The sequence below is a fragment of the Bufo bufo genome, chromosome 3, assembly GCF_905171765.1.
Source record: "Bufo bufo chromosome 3, aBufBuf1.1, whole genome shotgun sequence".
NCBI classification, from domain to species: Eukaryota; Metazoa; Chordata; class Amphibia; order Anura; family Bufonidae; genus Bufo; species Bufo bufo.
In genome coordinates this window covers 320313527-320337485 of record NC_053391.1, presented here as the reverse complement: position 1 = coordinate 320337485, position 23959 = coordinate 320313527, and the positions used below count along the sequence as shown (strand labels likewise).

Sequence of the window (23959 nt, the reverse complement as noted above, 5' to 3'; positions counted from 1 at the left end):
GCCTCGCTAGTCCTCCTGGATGGGCTCTATTTGCCCGACTACCGCGATGACACCACGTCGACAGCCTGTAACTGCTGCATTCAATCACTGGCCCCAAAACCTGTAATCCCACTGTATTATTACCCCTTTATGAATTCTGTGCAGGTTCACAACTCAAAACCAAGGCACATTTATTACATGTGGAGGAAAGGTGATTTAGATATCAATATAGGAAAGGGATTTTTTTAAAAAGTTAGAGCAGTCAAACGATGGACTGAACCTTTTTTTTAACCAATAGAACTAGGGTACAGTGCGGGGGGGGACAAACCCACAACAAATCTCAATGCTTATGACTACTACAATGAACGCAATAATACATCAGTTTTAAAAGCAAGCTACTCCTTAGTGAAATTAAACAGTTATGGGCAACTGGCAGCTCATGGATGCTCACCTTACAGCCCTAGCCCCTCTTCCAGAGTTCTGCAGCTTAGCATCATTACTAAAAGGGATTTTTCGTTACAAAAGTGGCCACATGTTAAAGGTTTTCTGATGCAGTTTTTAAATTCAAAACCAGGAGTGGATTAAAACACATCTGTGCCCACCTACCCGTGCCACTGTTGTCTCAGTCAGGCAGGTCCTACTCTAAACCTACCTATGCCATTGGGCATCTACTAGGAGAGCAGACCCTGCACATATAGTGTGCTGCTCCTAGTAACCTCTGTGTGCACCAAGCAACCAATGAGAGGAGGAGCACACACAGCTATATGTACCACCTTAATCGAGGTTGCCTATTAGGTAGGTGGGGCAACTGCATAGATAGGTTTAGTGTAGGACCTGCCTGACTGAGACCACCGTGGTGTGGGTAGGTGGGCACAGATGTGTTTTGTTCAAAATATATTGGCTAAGAGTCTCAGATTTTATCATTAGTCAGGGCTTAGTCCATATATAATGTTTGCATCTATTGTTTTAGTGCATTATTTTCCACGACTTTATAAATTTAGCCATGCACATCCGCATATTTACTATCATATCGTGCAGGATGTTTTGTATCTTTTTCAGTAATATTTATGTGACAGATGTACAGTGACGTCACATAGCCTAGGAAGAGGCCATGGTGCTTACAGAGCGCCAGCCTCTTCTAACAGCTGACCGACAGGGGTTCCAGGTCTCGGACCCCCACTGATCTGATATTTATAACCTATCCAGAGGTCATCAGTAGAAATTCCTGGTTAAACCCCTTATACTTTCTCTAATTTTATGATCCACTCCTGACTTTGGCTTTAAAAACTGCACCAAAAAACCTGAACATGTGGCAGCAAGTTGACAGTTTAAAAGCGTTAACGACGATTTATACTGCCCGATTGTCGGGAACAAATGTTACTATGAATGCTCATTCCTTATAACAGGTCCATGTACAGTAAATGTGCTGCCGGTCTCCGGATGAACGTACGTTTAAATGAGCTTTCGTGAAGCACATTAAATCATTTCTGGGTGAACAGCAATCTGCTGCCCAGAAACAATGAACCTGTATGAGGAAAAGTAATGGAAGTAGCCATCCCTTATCCCCATACATATCAATATCAGATTTACCTCCAATAAGGAGCAGGCAGTTAGTTGGGAAGCAATGGTCACTTCTCGATAATTGACAACCAGTTGGGCAGATAGATTGCTGGATGTTTATGCCCACGCCCTGACAAAGTAATGACCAGTCTTCCTGTAAATAATATTTTTATCCCTGTTTATTAAATTATCCTCATTATACAAGGATGCCTGATGTCATTTTAGCTCACAGGGGCACATTTATTAATATCCTGCTCTTTTAAAAGGATCTGTCAGCTGCACCATCTGAAGTCAACAACCAGTAAAGTGCTGGAAAGAAGCAAACACTGCAAATACGCACAATAGTCACACTCCAGCACTCCTTTATTTGAAAAGCCAGACCTTGACCACAGATTTCATAAAAGCACATTGTCAACTATTAAATTGGTTTGTAGGAATGCTCTAAACTCTAATGCTGGACGTACATATAAAATCATCACTGGCTGTAATGCGGCCGATTGATCTCGCATGGAATCGTCATACGAATGTTCGACAGACACAGGCGAGACTGATCTGGCCAACCAGGGAGTCCATCATAAAAAGAAACTGACTCCCTATGACTAGTGCAGTGTCAAAAGGTTGACCCCGAAACTCTGGCAATTAAGCCACGCGCTTGTAGCTTTGGCCAGGCACGGTGTTATTTTTGGTGGGAGAAAGTTCTGTGAGGAGGACTTTTTCTCCCATTAAAACCAGATCTCTGATGGAACTGACTAAAACAGATGCACAAGGAATGCTCAAAATAAGGGATCTGCTTATCGTAAATGTTTCTGTTCTTCTGCAGGATCAGCAGAAAAGAAAATGAAATGGTGATAGGAACACTGCCTAAGGCACAATCGTATGTCCACAAGCATGGGTCAGTCTTGTTATTTCATAGAAGTTTCATTTTCTATTTTTCAGAAGAATGAAAAATGAAATGGTGACGTCAACACGGCTTTAAGTTTACTGTAGCATCATAATAAAAAAAAAGTACACACTTCTCTGAATTCTGTGGTTTAGGTATCAGGACTTAAAGGGGTTGTCTCACTTCAGCAAATGCCATTTATTATGTAGAGAAAGTGAATACAAGGCACTTACTAATGTATTGTTATTATCCAATACCCATATTGCCTCCTTTCCTGGCTGGATTCCTTTTTCCATCACATTATACACTGCTCGTTTCCATAGTTACGACCACCCTGCAATCCATCAGTGGAGGCCGTACTTGCACACAATAGGAAAAAGTGCCGACATATTCGTCCACTTAGGGTCCCAGCCACCAAAAAGGCCAGCCGCCTTTTCCTATATTGTGCAAGCACGGCCACCACTGATAGATTGTAGGGTGGTCGTAACCATGGAAACGAGCAGTGTATAATGTGGTGGAAAAATGAATCCAGCCAGAAAAGGAAGCAATATGGATAATAACAATACATTAGTAAGTGCCTTGTATCAAATTTCTCTATATAATAAATGCCATTTACTGAAGTGAGACAGCCCCTTTAATTAAAATAACACAGTAGTAGTATCTATCGTTACCAATTTCTCTACTTCTGTGATTCACACCTAATTTAGTCTTAAAAAGCATGAACATGTGGCTGCCCCCTCATTGCTTCTATAGGAATTGAGAGGGTAAGTAACATCCAGGTGCTGCTAATCAAATGCTCTTGACTAAAAGAAGAAGTTTTGGCAGTCTGCTGGTCTGGAGTATTCAAATGTGTGTTAACACAGTGCCAAGTACGAAAAAAAAATCAGCGTCTCTAAAGGAGATCATACACCTTAGGCTACTTTCACACTGGCGTTTTGAATTCCGTTTGTGAGATCCGTTTTAGGGCTCTCACAAACGGTTCAAAACGGATCAGTTCAGCCCCAATGCATTCTGAATGGATAAGGATCCGTTCAGAATGCATCAGTTTCACTCCGTTCCGCCTCCATTCCGCTCTGGAGGCGGACACCAAAACACTGCTTGCAGCGTTTTGGTGTCCGCCTTGTGATGCGGAGCCAAACGGATCTGTCCTCACTTACAATGTAAGTCAATGGGGATGGATCCGTTTTCACTGACACAATATGGTGCAATTGAAAACGGATCCGTCCCTCATTGACTTTCAATGTAAGTCAGGACGGATCCGTTTTGACTTAGACTTTTTTTTAAAAAGAATAATGCAAACGGATTCGTTCTGAACGGATACAAGTGTTTGCATTATAGGTGCGGATCAGTCTGTGCAGATACCAGACGGATCCGCACCTAACGCAGGTGTGAAAGTAGCCTTAGGTATGTGCCAGCCAATGCAGGCCTTTTATTTCAGCTCATCTCCCTTGAGAATAAAGGATCGGGTATGTTAAAATCCGACATGCCTTAACCTCACGGGGAAAGCTGGGACACTACCATATGCATAAAACGGTCGTCTGATGTTTGACTAATATGTATGGCCAACTTAAAGGGTTTTCGCACAAAAACACCTATCTTCAAGAGCTGTATAGTTCTACTGCAGTCCTATAGAGCTAAACGGTACCATAGCGGACATGTCGGACCGCCACTCCATTCAAAGAGGCAAGAATGAGACCCCATTCTTTTAAAATCTCTGGGACCCCTCAGACCCTTGCCAATCTGTGTTTTATTGGGGAAAAAAAACCTTTAAAGGCTAGGGCTCCGTAGAGTCACCTATCACCTTCTCACATGAAACTTATTGGGAGTGAACCCTTTCTGAATTTAACCCTTGTGATGCCCTGATCAACAGCAATCACAGCATCATATGGGGCCTTGCCTCAGATAGTCCCTGGTATAGTGATAGCCAGGATTAGCGGTTTTGGAGTACATCCCTGGGCCTACCAAAGTCCTATGCATTTTACAGTAATACACTGGAATACATGGAAATGCTAAAGTATCATCATTAAAAATAAAATCCCTATCTGGGCAAAGAAAGAACACAAAACACACAAATAAAAGTCCAAACTAATGGATGAAAATCCCACAAAAAAAAGGATTTGAATGGTATGGATGTGCTAAAAATAGCTGCAGACAGAAGCAAATCTAGGAAGCGTAGTACATAATTTATGAGCACACAAATATGCCACAGCGCCAGCCGTGAGCACAGCCAGCTGCAAGGAGCAGAATTTCTTATTTTCAGCACGGATAATATAAATGTAAATAACCGGTTTATAACATGAAGGGACATAAGTGACAGCTAGTCTGGTGACACCCAACCCATCCGCATAGGCAACAAGAATCCATGTGCAGATGCATTTTCTATAAGATTTTCATGTAGAAGGTGGCCTAGAAATAACACTACATGGACTGCTTGGGTGTTACAGTGAATGTATGCCGAGGGGATGAGTCTGGATCACCCGCAGCATTTCATTTGTCATAGAAAACATTTTTTTAACGCTGTTCTGTAAGGCCAGGTCCACATGCAGCGGATATGGCTATTGATTACACCCCTCTATGTTGAAAGGGGTAAGGCCTGCATGAAAAGCCATAGCAGATATTGACACTAAGAACTGGCGGGCTATGCAAGGAGATCTAGCACCTCCAGAGAGCCATATCAAAGGCTTCACACCTGACCAACCAGCGACGAGGGGATGGACCCCAGAATACCAGTCTATAGAAGGCAGTCTCTTCCTTTAGGGATAAGACTCTGCCTTTATTTTATTTGTTAAATAGAATCTTTATTATTATATAAATACCAAACATGTGGTTACAGTCATATAATCAATCATGTCCCCAAATCCCTTCCAAAGTCCAACTCTGCAGCAGAGAGGTAGAAAAATTATAAATAAATAAAAACCAGAGTGGACTTTTCTTCATCATCTAAGGCTACTTTCACACTTGCGGCAGAGTGATCCGGCAAGCAGTTCCGTCGCCGGAACTGCCTGCCAGATCCGGCAAAACCTATGCCAACTGATGGCATTTGTAAGTCTGATCAGGATCCTGATCAGTCTTAAAAATGCCAGCAAAAACTTTCCAGTGTCATCCGGCAAAACGGATCCAAAACGGATTTATTTTTTTCACCTTTTTTCGGTCTGCGCATGCCGAATGCCGGATCCGGCACTAATACATTCCTATGGAATCCGGCATTCAGGCAAGTCTTCCGTTTTTTTGGCCGGAGATAAAACCGTAGCATGCTGCGGTTTTATCTTTGTCATGATCAGGCAAAAAGACTGAACTGAAGACATCCTGAACAGATTGCTCTCCATTCAGAATGCAGGGGGGTAAAACTGATAAATTTTTATTTATTTTTTTAAACACTTTTAAAAGAAATTTGCTGTCAGAAAATGACCAATTGTTTAAAGGAGTAACGCCAAAATGAAATATTACTTTTAGATCCGATTTTCAACAGAAATCATTTTTATAAACTGTCCCCGAGTGTGGATATTGCTGTTACACCCCTGGTGTGTTAATTCCCTGGCAGAATCTGCAGGTGAGAAGCAGTTTGTAGTCTGCACATTCTTACTGGCTGCAGGAATGACTCTTCTGCACATGTACAAGTGAACACAGGGGGAAGATATCAGCGACTGAGCATGTATGTCCACTAGCAGATTATTAAAACAATTTCAATTAACAAAAAAATCTTAAATTTTGCAAAACAGAGAAATTAAAGATTGAATCATCTGGCAACCCATCTAGAAATCAAGCTTTCATGCAGGCCCCAAAATTCAACATAACATGAAAGGCAACATGTTTATTACAAATCTGGCAAGAGAGAACACTGAAAAGCACCAATCAGTATTGGGGCCATCTCACCTCCACCGATAGCCCCCCTTAGGCCTGAACAGTGACCACAACAATCTCCCTTACAGGTGACTTCACACACAGCAGATGTTGTAGCACAAAATTTCTGCAACTGAAAATCCGTGCCATTCATCTGAAAGGGCTTGCTCTGGCTGGAACCCGCATCCAGGGCATTTGCAATAAAAAAAATGATAATCAAGGGAGCAAAAATGCAAAGAAAGAGTCTTAAAACACTACCATATAAAATTGCAGTATTTGCAGGTCGTTTATAATATCATATTGGCCAGCATGTAACATCTGGCCATGGCTAATTTGGCTCAAAAATGTAAAAAAAAAAAAAAAAACATGAAGCATGAACCCAAGTGACAATTTTTTCACGTGTTCCTGAAATACCTTCTTTCCAAAGGCTAATAAAAGCTAAATGAAACAACAAAGAGGTGTATATATGAAAATAATTAAAACATTTGAGATTATTGCACTGAAATTGCTTAAATGGGTTTTCCAAGACTATTAAATGCCCCCATATGTCCGGGCCCTTCACAATGAATTTACTTACCTTGCTCCCTGCTCTGCTCCTGATCCCCGCACAGATGAAAACATCCGGTGTTGGGGGACGAGCAGCCAATGGCAGACAGGGACGAGCCTCCCTAGCGTCACCTGTGATGCTAGGGAGGCTCGTCCGTCCCCCTTTCCTGACACCGGATGTTTTCATCTACGCACGGGGAGAAGCAGCGGCGGCGGTGCGGGGACCAGAAGCAGCGCAGGGAGCAAGGTAAGTATATTCATTGTGAGGGGTATTTAATAGTCTTGGATAACCCCTTTAAACTGAACTGCCAAAATTGAACCTCTTAAAAGAAACTAAACATAAAATCCTGTGTGTCTAAATTCTCACCAGATGATGCCAACAAAGCAGTACATTTGTTCTGATGCTGCCAGAGCTTGCTGTGGGTGGAATCCCCAATGTAAAGAAAACTACAGTTACCATGATTCCCATCCCCTCTCACACACACTGCCTCCATTTACAGCTGCCTGCATACACCTCTATTACAAGATGTAATGGGGCATTTCAGTTACAGAAAGTCTCCTGTCTCTCAAACATCTCAGATGCCATGGTTGCTACTGACATAGCAGTTAAGGGGTTAAACAAGTGCCCTGATGCACAAAGCTGTTAGAAGCAGCTTAGGCATTGAGATTGCACATTGCATAGTGACGCAACATTCATCTGAAGAACCACCCTAAGAAGGCAGTGCATCAGAAGTCTTTGAACAGCCACCATAAAAACACTACAGTGCAATTGCTAAGGAGTTAAAAACTAAAAGGAACTGAAAGACAGTATATAAAAATTTTTACTATTTTTTTAATATACAATGAATAACATTTGTGCAAACAAAAATCCCTCTAATTCAAGTCAGGGGAAAATAAAAAATAAAAAATAGCAATATTTTGTAGGTAAAACAAAAAAAATTGGAAATTCAATCTAATCAAACTTTAAAAGGACTGTTAAAAAAGGCAAAAGACAAGTTCAATAGGTGGGCGTTCTGTTGATATAACTTAATTTCCTTCAAGATGCTTTACACATCTTCCTCCTTGCCAAATGTTAGAATATACTTTGCAAGTACTCATTTAAAATAGGATACAACATCAACTACTGAATAGTGTGGATCTGAATGCAAAAAGGAATATAAAAAAAGAAGTAAAAATAAAATGATGTGACTGCATATGGTGGCACAAAAAAAAAAATTCATGCTTTTTTTTTTTAAATGAGACTTTTAATTATTTAAAAGTAATGAAACAAAAACTACAAAAATGTTGGTACTGTCATTTATGGAACTCTCTGCCTGAGGAGGTGGTGATGGTGAGTACAATAAAGGAATTCAAGAGGGGCCTGGATGTGTTTCTGGAGTGTAATAATATTACAGGCTATAGCTACTAGAGAGGGGTCGTTGATCCAGGGAGTTATCTGACTGTCTAATTGGAGTCGGGAAGGAATTTTTCTTCCTCTGGATCAGCTTGCAAGATAACAGGCCGAACTGGATGGACAAATGTCTAAGGGTACTTTCACACTAGCGTTTTTGTTTTCCGGTATTGAGTTCCGTCACAGGGGCTCAATACTGGAAAAAAACTGTTTTATCCTAATGCATTCTGAATAGAGAGTATTTTGTTCAGGATGCATCAGGATGTCTTCAGTTCAGTCCCTTTAAAAAAATTTGGACAGAAAATACTGCAGCATGCTGCGGTTTTATCTCCGGCCAAAAATACTGAACACTTGCCGGAATGCCGAATTCATTTACATTGAAGTGTATTAGTGCCGGCATTAAGGCCCCTTTCACACGGGCGAGTATTCCGCGCGGATGCGCGAGGTGAACGCATTGCACCCGCACTGAATACCGACCCATTCATTTCTATGGGGCTGTTCACATGAGCGGTGATTTTCACGCATCACTTATGCGTTGCGTGAAAATCGCAGCATGCTCTATATTCTGCGTTTTTCACGCAACGCAGGCCCCATAGAAGTGAATGGGGTTGCGTGAAAATCGCAAGCATCCGCAAGCAAGTGCGGATGCGGTGCGATTTTCACGCACGGTTGCTATGAGACGATCGGGATGGAGACCCAATCATTATTATTTTCCCTTATAACATGGTTATAAGGGAAAATAAATGCATTCTGAATACAGAATGCATAGTAAAACAGCGCTGGTGGGGTTAAAAAAATAATAATAATAATTTAACTCGCCTTAATCCACTTGATCGCGTAGCCCGGCATCTCCTTCTGTCTCCTTTGTTGAATAGGAACTGTGGTGAGCATTAAATACAAGAACAGGACCTTTGATGACGTCACTCCGGTCATCACATGGTACGTCACATGATCTTTTACCATGGTGATGGATCATGTGATGACAGGAGTGACGTCATCAAAGGTCCTGTTCCTGTAATTAATGCTCACCACAGGTCCTATTCAACAAAGGAGACAGAAGGAGATGGCGGGCTACGCGATCAAGTGGACTTAGGTGAGTTAAATTATTTTTTATTTTTTTTAACCCCTCTAGTGCTGTTTTACTATGCATTCTGTATTCAGAATGCTATTATTTTCCCTTATAACCATGTTATAAGGGAAAATAATACAATCTACAGAACACCGATCCCAAGCCCGAACGTCAGAAGTTTGGGTACCAAACATGCGCGATTTTTCTCACGTGAGTGCAAAACGCATTACAATGTTTTGCACTCGCGGGTGTTCCCGCAACGCACCCGCACATTTTCCCGCAAAGCCCGTGTGAAAGAGGCCTAAGTGTTTTCGGCAAAACGGATCCGACTTTTTAAAAAAATGCCCCCAAAAAATAATTTATACCGGATCCGTTTTTTCCAGATGACACGGGAGAGACAGATCCGGTATTGCAATGCAGATCCGGTATTGGATGCAGATCCGTCTGACAAATGCCATAAGTTTGCGTCCGGATTGCCGGATCTGGTAGGCAGTTCCGGCGACGGAACTGCCTGCCGGAATCCTCTGCGCAAGTGTGAAAGTACCCTTATTTTCAGCCTTATTAACTATGTTATTTTTATTGAACCATAAACACTGTAAAAGCGAAAACCCAAAAACAAATGTGGAATTGCAAGAATTTTTTCCCCTTATTTCAACCCCACAAATTCCTGTTATTTTTTTTAACAATTTTTGAATACAATAAATCATTTTTCCACAAAAAAAATACAACTCGCCCCAGAAATAAATTTCTCCTATATGTATATTGACGGAAAAACAAAATTATAACACTAAAGGCAGTGAGGGAAAAATGAAAATGTTACCCCCAAAATGTGCTTGATCCTTAAGGTGATAAACTATTTTCTCATTCACAGACAGAAAGAATATTGCAGAAGTTTCCATAAATGATTAAACAGAACCCACCATCACATCCCCAAGTGCCCACAATACCTCACAGCTATAGTCATGTCTCCAACTAGGTCTTGTCCATTTCACTACTTGGAAAACTTTGCCAAAATACAACTTTATGAAAATTGTCATCTTCAGGTCAAGAGAGTAGCATTCTTGATGCTCCAATTCACGCTAAGCACACCCCCATCTTGCCTCTTTCCCCTTTTGAGGGCTTAGTGCTTTTTATCTTCAGACATGATGTGCCCGAGATTGTTAGAGGCATGAGGACTATATCTATGAGGAACTGTGGGTGGTTTGGGAGGCATTATGGTAATGTTATTTTTCCTTTAAATGATTTGCCAAGAATCTGTGTAAGCTCCTTTGCCCAACTAGCTGCCTGGTCAAATGTGGACCCACTGTGTGTCACGAGGGTGTCAAGAGTCACGCCTGACTCCGTTATACCCGGGGTCAGGAAGTCGCAGCGGGTGGCTGCGCGCTCTATGTATAAAGATAGGGCTGATTCTTAATGGTAGCTTTCTGGGTTTGCCTTGCAACCCTTTTTGGCTCATTCAGGTATCCGTAGCATCTTCTCCTCAGCTGTTTCTTGTCCAGCAATCCCAACCTCCTTATATTCCCCTCTCCCACCTTCTCTGGTTGCCAGATATAGAGCTTCCTGCCTGGACTTCTATACTGACCCACTGGAGCTGTGTAGCTGTGTTCCCTGGTTGTTGTTCCAGAGCGTTACCCTCTGGATCCCTGTTGGACTTATGTTGTCCGCTGTTGTCGCCCACCTGGGATTATATGTTTGTCTGTATTGTCTGTCCTCTCCTTGGTGTTTCCCTTTAGTGTTAGTGGTGCGGACTAGTGTTCCCACCGCCCCGTTCACTACAAAGGGCTCATCTTAGGGAAAGCCAGGGTTTAGGCACGTGATCGGCGTACGGGTGAGGAACCCGTCTAGGGACGTCAGGGCAGTCAGGTGCCAGCCTCAAGGTGAGTCAGGGGTCACCACCTTTCCCTCTCCCTTAGACAGGGCCTTCCCATTTCCCTCCCTTTGCGTCATGACACTGTGCCAACTAACTGGTTTAGATTTGGGCTAAACCCAATGGCGTTGTCCTGGCAATCCCCTGGCATTTACCCTTTAACCCCTATACAGAGATCTGGGCTCTGCTGCAGGGAACCAACCAGGCCGCTGGAATAGTCAGAGTGTAGTTGGCAGCAGACTCATGGGGTCAGAGAAACCATTGCGAAGCAGCAAAGGTTCAGCCAATACTCGTAGTCAGAAATAGGCTGAGGTCGGGGCAGGCAGAGTTTGTGCCTATCCTTGAAACTGGTCTAAGGTCAGGGCAGGCAGCATAGATTCAATACAGCAGTTAGGCTATAGTTAAGGACATGCAGCGGATACAGTACAATACAGTACACAGGAACACAAGGATAACCACACATTCATCCTAGAAATCTAGGAACCTAAAGCTCAAGCACCTTCTGCCTGGGAAAGGTGCCTCAAATTGACATAAGTGACTAGCCATTAGCTGGAAGCAACTAGGGTACATGTGCTCTGGCCCTTTAAGAACCAAGAAGACATGCCTTAAAGACAGGCATGGAGGACTTTACAGAGAAGTGCAGGCCACAGCCTGAAGATCAAAAGGAACGCCAGTGGACTAGACTGCCACTGGCGAGTAGCAGGGGGGAATGGATTATATGTGAAACTCCCTTTTACCATGTCAAAGATGCACAAGGCAATGTATACCTAAGGCAATGTATACCACCTTCAGGCTTCTGCTAGAAAGCTGAACATGAAGAGGAACTTCATCTTTCAGCATGACAACTACCCAAAGCATACATCCAAATCAACAAAGGAATGGCTTCACCAGGAGATTAAAGTTTTGGAATGGTCCAGCCAGAGCCCAGACCTGAATCCAATTGAAAATCTGTTGGGTGATCTGAAGAGGGCCGTGCACAGGAGATGCCCTCGCAATCTGACAGATTTGGAGTGTTTCTGAAACAAGAGTGGGCAAATCTTGGCAAGTCAAAATGTGCCATGCTGATAGACTCATACCCAAAAAGACTGAGTACTGTAATAAAATCAAAAGGTGCTTCAACAAAGTATTAGGGGTGTGCACACTTATGCAACCATATTTAATTTTTTTTCTTCCCTCTACCTAAGGCTACTTTCACATTAGCGTTTTTCTTTTCCGGCATAGAGTTCCGTCACAGGGGCTCTATACCGGAAAAGAACTGATCAGGCATATCCCCATGCATTCTGAATGGAGAGCAATCCGTTCAGGATGCATCAGGATGTCTTCAGTTCAGTCATTTTGACTGATCAGGCAAAAGAGAAAACCGTAACATGCTACGGTTTTATCTCCGGCAAAAAAAACTGAAGATTTGCCTGTCTGCCGAATCCAACATTTTTTTTCCATAGGAATGTATTAGTGCCGGATCCGGCATTCAAAATACCGGAATGCCGGATCCGTCCTGCGCATGCGCAGACCTTTAAAAATGAGAAGAAGAAAATATACCGGATCCGTTTTGCCTGATGACACCGGAAAAACGGATCCGGTATTGCAATGCATTTTTCTGACTGATCAGGATCCTGAGCAGTCTAAAAAATGCCTGAGCAGTCTAAAAAATGCCTGATCAGTCTGAAAAATGTCTGATCAGTCTGAAAAAATGCCGGAATCAAACAACGCAAGTGTGAAAGTACCCTAAAAGATTTCAGTTTGTTTTTCAATTGAGTTGTACAGTTTATAGGTCACATTAAGGCCTCTTTCACACGACCGTTGTGTGCACCCGTGGCCGTTGTGCCGTTTTCCGTTTTTTTTCGCGGACCCCATGACTTTCAATGGGTCCGTGGAAAAAACGGAAAATGCCACGTTTTGCAGCCGCATCCGAGATCCGTGTTTCCTGGCCGTGAAATAAATATGACCTGTCCTATTTTTTTCACGGCCAACGGTTCACGGACCCATTCAAGTCAATGGGTCCGTGAAAGAACACGGATGCACACAAGATTGGCATCCATGTCCGTGATCCGTAGGTTAATTTTTATACAGACGGATCCGAAGATCCGTCTGCATAAAAGCTTTTTCATAGCTGAGTTTTCACTTCGTGAAAACTCAGAACCGACAGTATATTCTAACACAGAGGCGTCCCCATGGTGATGGGGACGCTTCTAGTTAGAATACACTACAAACTGTGTACAAGACTGCCCCCTGCTGCCTGGCAGCACCCGATCTCTTACAGGGGGCCGTGATCAGCACAATTAACCCCTTCAGGTGCAGCACATGAAGGGGTTAATTGTACTATCATATCCCCCTGTAAGAGATCAGGGCTGCCAGGCAGCAGACCCTCCCCAGTTTGAATATCATTGGTGGCCAGTGCGGCCCCCCCCCCCTCTATTGTAATAATAGGTTGGTGGCCAGTGCGGCCCCCCCCCTCCCTTTATTGTAATTATTCGTTGGTGGCACAGTGTGCGCCCCCCTCTATTGTAATAATTCGTTGGTGGCACAGTGTGCGCCCCCCATCGGCCCCCCCTCCCTCTATAGCATTAACAACATTGGTGGCCAGTGTGCGGCCTCCCATCTCCCCCCCCCCCCCCCATCATTGGTGGCAGTGGAGTTCCGATCGGAGTCCCAGTTTAATCTCTGGGGCTCCGATCGGTAACCATGGCAACCAGGACGCTACTACAGTCCTGGTTGCCATGGTTACTTAGCAATAGTACAATAGTAGAAGATGTTTCATGTTTTTTTCACGTGGACGTGTCATGGCTCAGTCTTACAGGCCAGCACAGCGCCCCCTGCTGGTGATTTCACAGGAGCAGTCACCATCCCTTCCTTATGTGATTATTCTTTTTCTCCATCACCACAGGGACCTTGTTCTGGATCCAGTGGACATCACGCCGATGCCAGTGACACCCTGGATGCGGTAGGACCAAATTTTATTAGGACTGGGTGAGTGTAGCCATGCATTGGGCTTAGGGCTCTTTCACATGAGCGGATGCCGTGCGGGTAATCTGCTGCGTGAAAGAGAGCCAAGCCACGCTCTGGACAGCAGAGACACCGAGCAGTAACATGATTGATAATGCTCCGTGCCTCTCTGTGATCTTTTTACTACAAAATCACAGTGACACTGTATGTTTTGTATTGCTATAAGTAATGTTAGGATGGAATTGGTTATGTTGAGAACTTGGCTTGGAGGGGAGGGGGCCCAGGCACATTCTTTGCACAGGGGCCCTCTGCTGTCTGTGTCCGCCCCTGGCCCCATCCAAGGTGTAACCAAAATTTTCTCATGATTAAAGGGGTCAAATGTTTAAAACATGCCCCCCAATCCCCAGGCCCTTCATATAGATTATGCTCACCCCACAATGCATGGATCAAAACATCCGGTGACGAGGGAGCAGCCAATATCAGGCCACGACGAGGATGAGCCTCCACAATGGTAGGGAGGCTCGTCCCCGTTGCAGCCTGCTATTGGCTGCTCCCCCTGTCGCCAGATGTTTTGATCCGCGTGACAAGGAGATGCAGTGGCAGCAGTGTGGGGATCAGGAGTGGGTAAGTATAATCTATATGAGGGGCATGTTTTAGGCTTTGGATAACCTCTTTAAAAGGACTGGATTTTTACAAGGTAAAGCTACCTGGAAGTGTAGTGGTGAATGCACAACTCTCGGCTGCTCAAAAAATAGTAGAGTATAATACAAATCTATGGAATTCTTCAAATGCAATCTACATGCTGCAAATTTTTCATGCTGATCAGGCTTTCATATGTGCAGCATGCCCATTGTCTTTAGTATTGTTCATAGACTAATTCCATTACCTACAGTAGAGTTTAACTCTGCTATACAAAAAAAAAATATGTGTTTACAGCATATAATACAGACCACCAACACCATACAGTAAGGACTATAGGCACACATATTCAAATCCTGCTTAAAACTTGCAACCAGTTATCAAAAGCCTATAATTTGTGTGTAATATATATATATATATATATATATATATATATATATATATACACACATACATACACACACACACACATGCATACACACACACACACACACACACACATATACACACACAGATTATTTTCTCTTGAAGTGCCAGTTCTCCCGACATTGTCCTGCTTTATATTGTAAAGATGTCATCACTCTCAGTGGACTTGTGACACAAAATACCATCTGCCTGATGGAGAGAAGTCTCAAAGCTGTCACGTCTGTGTCTCAGGTGCATGATCTGCCTAAACATTCAAGTATCTTATTAGGAGATGTACACTCCAGCTGCGAGAAGTCTAAGAAAGATTTCTGTCCTAGGAAGACAAATGGACTAGTACACAAAGGAGGGTGACAATAACTCTGCTGGACAAATGTGGGAGGGTGGACATTGATGCCAGATAAAGATTATATCACTTTGCCTGTGTCATTTCAAGTTTTTAACATGAATGAGATATAGGTTACCCAGTCTCTGTACTAAAGAGAACACTACCATAGGATTAAAAAGAAAATTTTAAAATAAAAAATAAAAAATTATCATTCCACAACCCAGAATTAAAGGGTGCATATCAGAAACATAATATAATTTTTAATGCACAAAGAAATCTGAAAAAAACTTTTATACAATGAAAATATTAAGTAGTCGTGGACATGACATTTTTCTACTGTACTATGCAAGTTTAAGATGGAATAACAGATCTCCTTTGGGAGATAACACAACACTGAATTATTTTTCGGCTGCAAACAGCAGCAGCCTACATTTCTATACAAAGCCTTTGAAAATATGTAAACTAACACCACTTTCTTTTGGTGGCGTCATTGCATGTGCTAAGCAGACAGATAGTATGACAGTCTTATAAAAATTATATTTAAGTGATTACACACTAAGCTTACCAGTAAGTGATATTCCCTCTGGGGCCACAATTCTATGCATGCACTGAAAAGTGCAACCAGGCAATGAGGAGACAGCAATAATCTTTGCTAAACCCACACCCAGGAAAAGCCCTCCCTGAACAATAGCTCACCCACATTGCAAAAAGCCTTCTCAAGCAAATATTCTATCCAGTCACCTCCGGTGCAGACACTTCCTATTTCTCTCCTCTCTTTCAGTACGCACTCAAAAGCTAAAACAACTATATATAAACCATATCTTCTAGACATCACTTCTTCTGACAGCAGTCAGGTGCCTGAAGAGCGTACCACCACTGATGCACTGAACAAAGGGGCAAACACTCAAAATGTTGACCAACAGTGAACTAGAAGAAAACGGAGTTAAAGAGGACCTTTCATCGATCCTGACATTGTGAACTAAGTATCATGACATATACAGCGGCGCCCAGGGATCTCACTGCACTTACTATTATCCCTGGGCGCCGCTCCGTTCTCCCGTTATGTCCTCTGGTATGTTCGGGGACTTGGTTATTGTAGGCGGAGTCTGCCGATGTTCTGCTGGGCGTCTCCTTCTCCCAGGCTGTAGCACTGGCCAATCGCATCGCAGAGCTCACAGCCTGGGAGAAAAAACCTTGGGATCGGTGTTCTGTAGATTGTATTATTTCCCCTTATAACATAGTTATAAGGGAAAATAATAGCATTCTGAATACAGAATGCATAGTAAAATAGCACTGGAGGGGTTAAAAAAAAAAATATAATAATTTAACTCACCTTAGTCCACTTGATCGCGATGCCCGGCATCTCCTTCTGTCTCCTTTACTGAACAGGACCTGTGGTGAACATTCATTACAGGTCAAGGACCTGTGGTGACGTCACTCCGGTCATCACATGATCCATCACCATGGTAAAAGATCATGTGATGGATCATGTGATGGATCATGTGATGACCGGAGTGACGTCACCACAGGTCCTTGACCTGTAATTAATGCTCACTACAGGTCCTGTTCAGTAAAGGAGACAGAAGGAGATGCCGGGCATCGCGATCAAGTGGATCAAGGTGAGTTAAATTTTTTATTTTTATTTTTTTTAACCCCTCCAGCGCTATTTTACTATGCATTCTGTATTCAGAATGCTATTATTTTCCCTTATAACCATGTTATAAGGGAAAATAATAATGATCGGATCCCCATCCCGATAGTCTCTTAGCAACCGTGCGTGAAAATCGCACCGCATCCGCTTGCGGATGCTTGCGATTTTCACGCAACCCCATTCACTTCTATGGGGCCTGCGTTGTGTGAAAAACGCTGAATATAGAGCATGCTGCGATTTTCACGCAACGCACAAGTGATGCGTGAAAATCACCGCTCGTGAACAGCCCCATAGAAATGAATGGGTCGGTATTCAGTGCGGGTGCAATGCATTCAACTCACGCATCGCATCCGCGCGGAATACTCGCCCATGTGAAAGGGGCCTTAATGCTGCATGGATTTCTTCCCCAGCGTGTCGAAGGGGTTTCATCGCACTGTAATGTGTTGCATACTTTCTGCAGCAAAGACTCTTATGTGAAGTTGAAGCCTTCAAGTTAGGCTATGGTGACAGTAGCGTTGTGATCCGACAGGCTGTTCCTGCATAAATGCCGTCTGTCAGCCAGACAAAAATTTCTGCATGCAGTTAGTTGTATTTGTCCGGCCCAGACCCGGCATATATGCTGGAAAAGCGTCTGGATCCCAAGGTACATGGTTGTAGCCGGCATTGCCAGATACAGTGAGCTCCAGTACATTGATCCTCAGCCACATCAGGCTAGCGGAATTCAAGCCTAACTGAACGGGGCCTAAGAGACACAAGATTGTTCTCATGGTGTATACTGGTAAAGTGGCTTTCCCTAAAACTGAAATGGTTAGTGCAATAGAAAGAACAAGCAAGAATATTAAAAAGTCACACGGTCAGTGAAAACCTTCAGCTGGGGAAATAGGGGTGTACATACAACCTCACCCATGATTGACTGCAGTTATTTTAAGCAATGACTGGACTACAAAATAATCAAACTAGACCTTCATTTTGCCAAGGCCATATCCTTTTAAATGAGAAAAGGATAACAAGAACGTGCAATTTACAAGAACACTACAGTAAAACTTGCCAAGTAGAATCCTTAGATAAGCTTGTTTCTCTGCACTTCCAAAAGCACAAACACGATAATACGTTCTAACATTGAAACACTTTTTAGGCTGGGTATGGTGCCATTTGCCCACTGTGGTTTTAAGTATTTTACACCGGAATGGTTAGGAAGTCTTAAAAAAACCCACAAACAATCACAACACTGAGACATCCTACTGGCACCCCTGCTCAGTCACACTAACAGCAGAGGCCACAAAATGGCTGCAGCAGTCACATTCTAGTATGGTACATCATTGCTGGCAGCCGGTAAACAAACACTGGCCAGGAGGCTCTGGAGCATGTGCACTGACCTGGCAGGGTATTAAAGTGGTAATTACCGTTTCCTTTTCCCCAGACAACCCTTTTAAAAAAGCAGGTTATGAACCTCGGGGTTGTCCACCTTGGGTTGTCCACCTTTTATTAGGTGGTGGTGTCTACTTTGTAGTGAACTGAGCTATTCAATGAAGAGCTATTCCTATAGAAATGAATGAAAGCGTAGGATAGCTGAAAAGCTGATCTGCAGAGGTGCGGGGTGTCAGACCCCCACGGATCAGCTAGTGATGCCCTATCCTGAGTATAAACTGTAACTTAATAAACCAGACCATATACTTTTATGCCAAATCCAGGCATTTCAGAGCTATCAAAACAGTAGAGCAGGGGGAAAAGAATCAGGAATGTTAGATTTCAATGGTATCTGGCAGCAACCTATCCCCCCCTCCCCATTAGAATATCCATGCTTCTTGTGAAGTCGCAAGAATAACAGTTTCTAACACCTATCCCAAGTATATGGCTGGCATTAAAGTTCTGTAACTGCAGCTCAACAAGTTCTGCATTGACATGATTCATCAGACTTGGGTCAGAATTTTGTTTCTGTTCTAACAATCTTTAGTCTTATTTGTCACTCAGCATAATAGGCGTTTTATATAACTCCAGCATAACAGATCTGCCCCATAGTTTCGGCACTTAATATGTACACTATTTACAGCAGCCTCTAATCTATATTCGTTATGCCATACATCCGTATACATCACACTACCACTTATCCCCGCTGCACATCAGAAGACCTCCAGGTGCCCATCAGTAGGTTATAGCGGTCATTCAGCGGCGTGCACACGGCCACTCCTTTTATATTGATGGCCTAACCTCAGAACTGGCCATCAATAGTTGTATGGTGGAGGTCTGACACCCTGAACCCCGGTCAATCAGCTGTTCAGGAGTCGTTTTGAGGCTGGAACTATGCAGCTCTGTCTATTGTGTAGCGGACAGAGCTGGAGACTGTCAATCAGTATAGGATACGCCAGCAATATAAAATGAGTAAACAACCCTTTTTAAAGGGGTTTTCTGGTAATAATAATTTTAAGCAAGTGCCCACAGTCTCCTGCTTTCTCCATCTTCCATCCCTGCACGGTTTACATCCGGCAGTGCATGGGTATGGTCACATGCACGGCTCCAGTGGCGACATGCTGCTTGTGGCCACATCACTAGTCATTGACTGGAGTGATAAGTGTGACCATGCAGACACACTACCAGATGTACAAAGTGCGCGGACTGGAAGATGGTCGAAATGTCACCCCATTAGCTTTATTAGCTATCTAAGGCCCAACAGCCATAGCCGGAGCCTAAAAATGCTGCAAACTATTTGCAGCATAAAGCATAACACAACTGTGCCAGGCTGGTCCATGCCCCACTGAAGAGGAGTCTGAATATATAAATATATAAAATACACACAAATAGGAATATGGCCCAAAACAGAAATAACAGTTTGTGGAGTTCAAATGCCTTGGCATTCCACCGTAGGCCGGATTACATCCTTAAAGTAACCCAAGACATCTGGAATGGCTGATAACATGCCCGATTCAAGATAAAGCAGATTGTAGAACATGTAAACAAGAGGCGGCTTTTAACTGCCACAGCTAAACATTGCCTGAAGCAAATGGCCAGTATCAAGATTCAGGAAGCCTCTGTTCACATCATGCCAGTGGAATATGTCGGGGGTATTCTACTCTATAACCGTTGGTCATCCAAATCTGCTTTGGGTTGTTACTTTGAGAATGGTGTTTAGATGAGGTCTACTGACATGCCTGACACAAACACATCAAATGCTCCTGACCTTAAAACGTGCATCTCCCATACTCCGGAACTCGCTACCCCAGCACATCAGACTCTCCCCCAAAATCAACTGAAAACCCACCTCTTCAGGAAAGCCTACCACCTGAAATAAGCATGCGTCCACAGCACAGCCAGATGGGCAGCATTTCCCCCTTCCCTTGTCGATTGGAAGCCCTTGTGGGCAGGTTCCGCTCCCCCTCTGTACCAGTTTATTAGTTTTACATTTATCGTATTTGTATTTTTTTTTTATTATGTATGTGTAATTCTTTTGATGTACAGTGCCATGGAACTAATGACGCTTTCAAATAATAATAATAAAATGCTCACAGTCAGTATTAGTAAGCCAAATCCCGGAGTGGTCCAAATCTCAGAAGAGGAACAAATCTTTCCATTAGATTTTTCTCTTTTACTGGCTTTAGTATAATACTGACCAAACACTTCCATTCTACAATAAACCTTGACAGCACCTTATGTATAAGCCCTACTCCCTATACTAATGTCTCTCTTTACATGTACACAACAAACCCACACGTACGGGTGGGCGATATGCACGATATTAATCTGTGCAACGATATAGATTTTGTCCATATCGCCGGACCGTGATATGACCACGGAGCGGTAGTGAATTGAAGAAGCTTCTCACCGCTCCGTGGCTCCGGCTCCCGACTCCGCAGTCTGCACCGCGCTGTACTGGAGTGGCCAGGGCCTGGCGTGCACACAGCGTCAGCTCACCCAATGCATGCTGGGAAGAAGACTCAACACCTGCGGACTGCTGAGCACCCTGCAGGAAAGGTAAGTATAGCGATTATTCTGGGGGGGGGATCTATTTGCAAAGGATGGCCATGGGGCTTGGGCACTGACTCTGGGGGACAAGGACATGTCTGATGGCAGATGATGGCAAATGCCTTGGGGCTGATGGCACTGGCTCTGGGGGACATGTCTGATGGCAGTTTTGTCATTTGTATTTTTTGTATACATACAGAAGAAAATAATATATCACAATATAGATTTTAGGCCATATCGCCCTCCCCTAAAGTATACTTAGTATTTTGCTAATTTGATCTACTATTTCTGAGTACACGGGGGAGGTGTTCAGTCATTGATCGCATTCTCTCTGTAAAGATGGCCACTTTAGTCAAAAAGTTGATCAAAACAGACAATTTCAACCAAAAACAATCATTTGTCAGGTGAAATTTAACAATTTATGTTTAACTACCAGCCAACATGTATACCACCTTTGGTGTGCACACAAGGGTTGCTACAGTCACTGATAACACCTCCCCTGTGAAAAATGAAATCAGGAATAGCAGGGATTAAATTAAATAAATGACAACTTTTACTGAATCTTTTCCCACCAATATATATCAATCTGCTCAGCTCGTCCTGCTCTATAACATGGTGCCTGCAGATTGCCCTGCGTTTCGTGGTGACAGGTCCTCTTCAACCTCAGGGAGGATCATTTAACCTCTGTAACACAGAACATTTTATCTGTTCTCCACTCCAATTTACTAATTACTTCCCATTAAAAAATAAGTGTAAAACACTGACTCATCAATAGGTCTATAGAGGGAAGGATTGTGTCCTTTTGCATCATTTTCCCAACAAGTAGGAATATTTCTGGGTGCCATCAGAAATACAATATTATATTAAATATACATAAAGCCTACTCCTCCTCGAGCACTAGATCAAGTTGTACAACTTGTATATGTAGAGTATGTTAAGGCCTCCTGCACACGACCATATGGTTTTGCGGTCTGTTTTAAACTGATCTGTTTTTCCGTTTCAGTAGTGTTTCAGTTTCGCCGTTCCATTTTTCCGTTTGTGATCTGTTTTCTTGCGGATCGCAAACTGAAACATACAATAATGGTTAATCAGTAAGTACATTAAAAAATTGGGCTGGGCGTAAAATTTTCAATAGAGGGTGTCGCAAAAACAGAACGGATACGGAAGACATACGGATGCATTCCATTTTTTTTGCGGACCCATTGACTTGAATGGAGCCACGGAACGTGATTTGCGGGCAATAATAAGACATGTCCTATGTTTGCACGGAACGGAAATACGGAAACGAAAGGCATATGGAGTACCTTCCGCGTTTTTTTGCGGATCTATTGAAATAAATGGTTCCGTATACGGTCCGCAAAAAACTGAACGTTCGTGTGCAGGAGGCCTAAGAGTGCATTTACACCAACAGATTATCTGACCAATAGTTGGGGTGTAAAAAAAGATGTGTGTAAATGGCCATCTGACCAATGATTGGTCAGAAAATCTGTTGGTGTAAATGCTCCCTTAGGCCTCTTGCACACCAACTTTTTTTTTTTCCGTTTCCGTTCTTGCAAATTCCGTTTGCGGAACCTTTCATTTCAATGGTTCCGCAAAAAAAAAAAAAAAAAAAAAAATTATGAACTCCGTATGCATTCCATTTCCGTATATCCGTTCTGCTCCATTCAAGTCAATGGGTCTGCAAAAAATAAGGAATGCATACGGAACACATCCATATGTCATCCGTTTTTTGCGGATCCATGCCCACTTTGCCCTTGTGTATACTGTTAAAACACATTACATTAAAGATTTAAAATGTCATGTTTCAGTTTGCGATCCGCATACGGAAACCATCTGGATATTTTTGCGGAACTACGGAACAGAGACAGAAACACAACAGAAACAAAAAACTGAACAACGGATCCGTGAAAAACGGACCACTAAATACAGAAAAAGCCATACGGTTGTGTGCAAGAGGCCTTGCCACTGATCAAGTTTGACTGACTTTTTTATGTTATGGACTATAAAGTGATGAACTATATAAAATAACAGCAGCACTGCATGATCACAGAGGCACAAAAGCTGGCTTTTTTCTGTCAATGCTAGAAAAACAACAAGCGGCTAAGAAATAAAACTATATTAAGTCAAATACACATCCAAATTAGCGAATAGCTTCCAAGCAGCGGCGATACAACCCGTACATAATACTAATAAAAATAGCTATCACCTATGAAGGATCATATAGTAAGATGAGAGTGCTGCGTACACTGAAAGTGTCAGCGTGAGCGCAGATCCAAACATTCCCCAAAGCCAACACATGGCTCAAAAGGCTGCATTGTTTAAATGGAGAAATGTCCCTGTGACCGAGGATCAGCTATTCCCCTTCAAAGGGCACCAGCTTTTGTTTGAGATAATTCCAGCATTACTAGATCGGAGACAACTGAACTCTCAAACAGGGATGCAATGCAACCGAAAGTGCTACAGTAAGGGGACTACGATGGAGATGCAACCATATATACAAAAGAAACGTACACAACAAGTGGGCTGGCAGCTACCATACTTAGAAGTCATAAACCATTTATAGGTGGACAAAACAGAAGATAGACTTGTGACTGCATTTCCAATGACGGTACAAGACATCTGGAAATAACACCAGAGAACGTGACACCAACCTTCAAGCGCAGAGCATCAGCAATGGGTATCTTCTCCTCTTGCCAGCTACACCCCAGCTGCTAAACCAGTTAATAGGTTATCATACCTCTACCAACGCCTCCTCTCCACCTCTCTGGATTGAATTTCTTGATGCCCCCAGGAAAGCAGAGGGGAGGAGATGAATTTATTCCTGAAACCTTGCGTCTCCTGCATGCACTCTCTGGAGTCTTCACACTATTTAGCTGCAATCCAGTCC

General features: G+C 43.0%; 1 protein-coding gene across 12 annotated transcripts in view; it reads right to left on the bottom strand.

The window, feature by feature from the left end:
• Nucleotides 1–23959, bottom strand: part of LOC120995258 (protein 4.1-like) — a 204309-nt gene that overhangs the window by 102478 nt on the left and 77872 nt on the right. The window contains exon 1 of one of the 12 annotated variants that reach the window (XM_040424348.1): nt 23724–23859. The exons of 10 other annotated variants lie outside the window; for them this stretch is intronic. The gene's annotated coding sequence lies outside the window, so the exon portion shown is untranslated. Of the gene's footprint in view, nt 1–15201; nt 15208–23723; nt 23860–23959 lie in introns of those variants that run through there. One more of the 12 variants, XM_040424350.1, reaches the window with a different exon arrangement.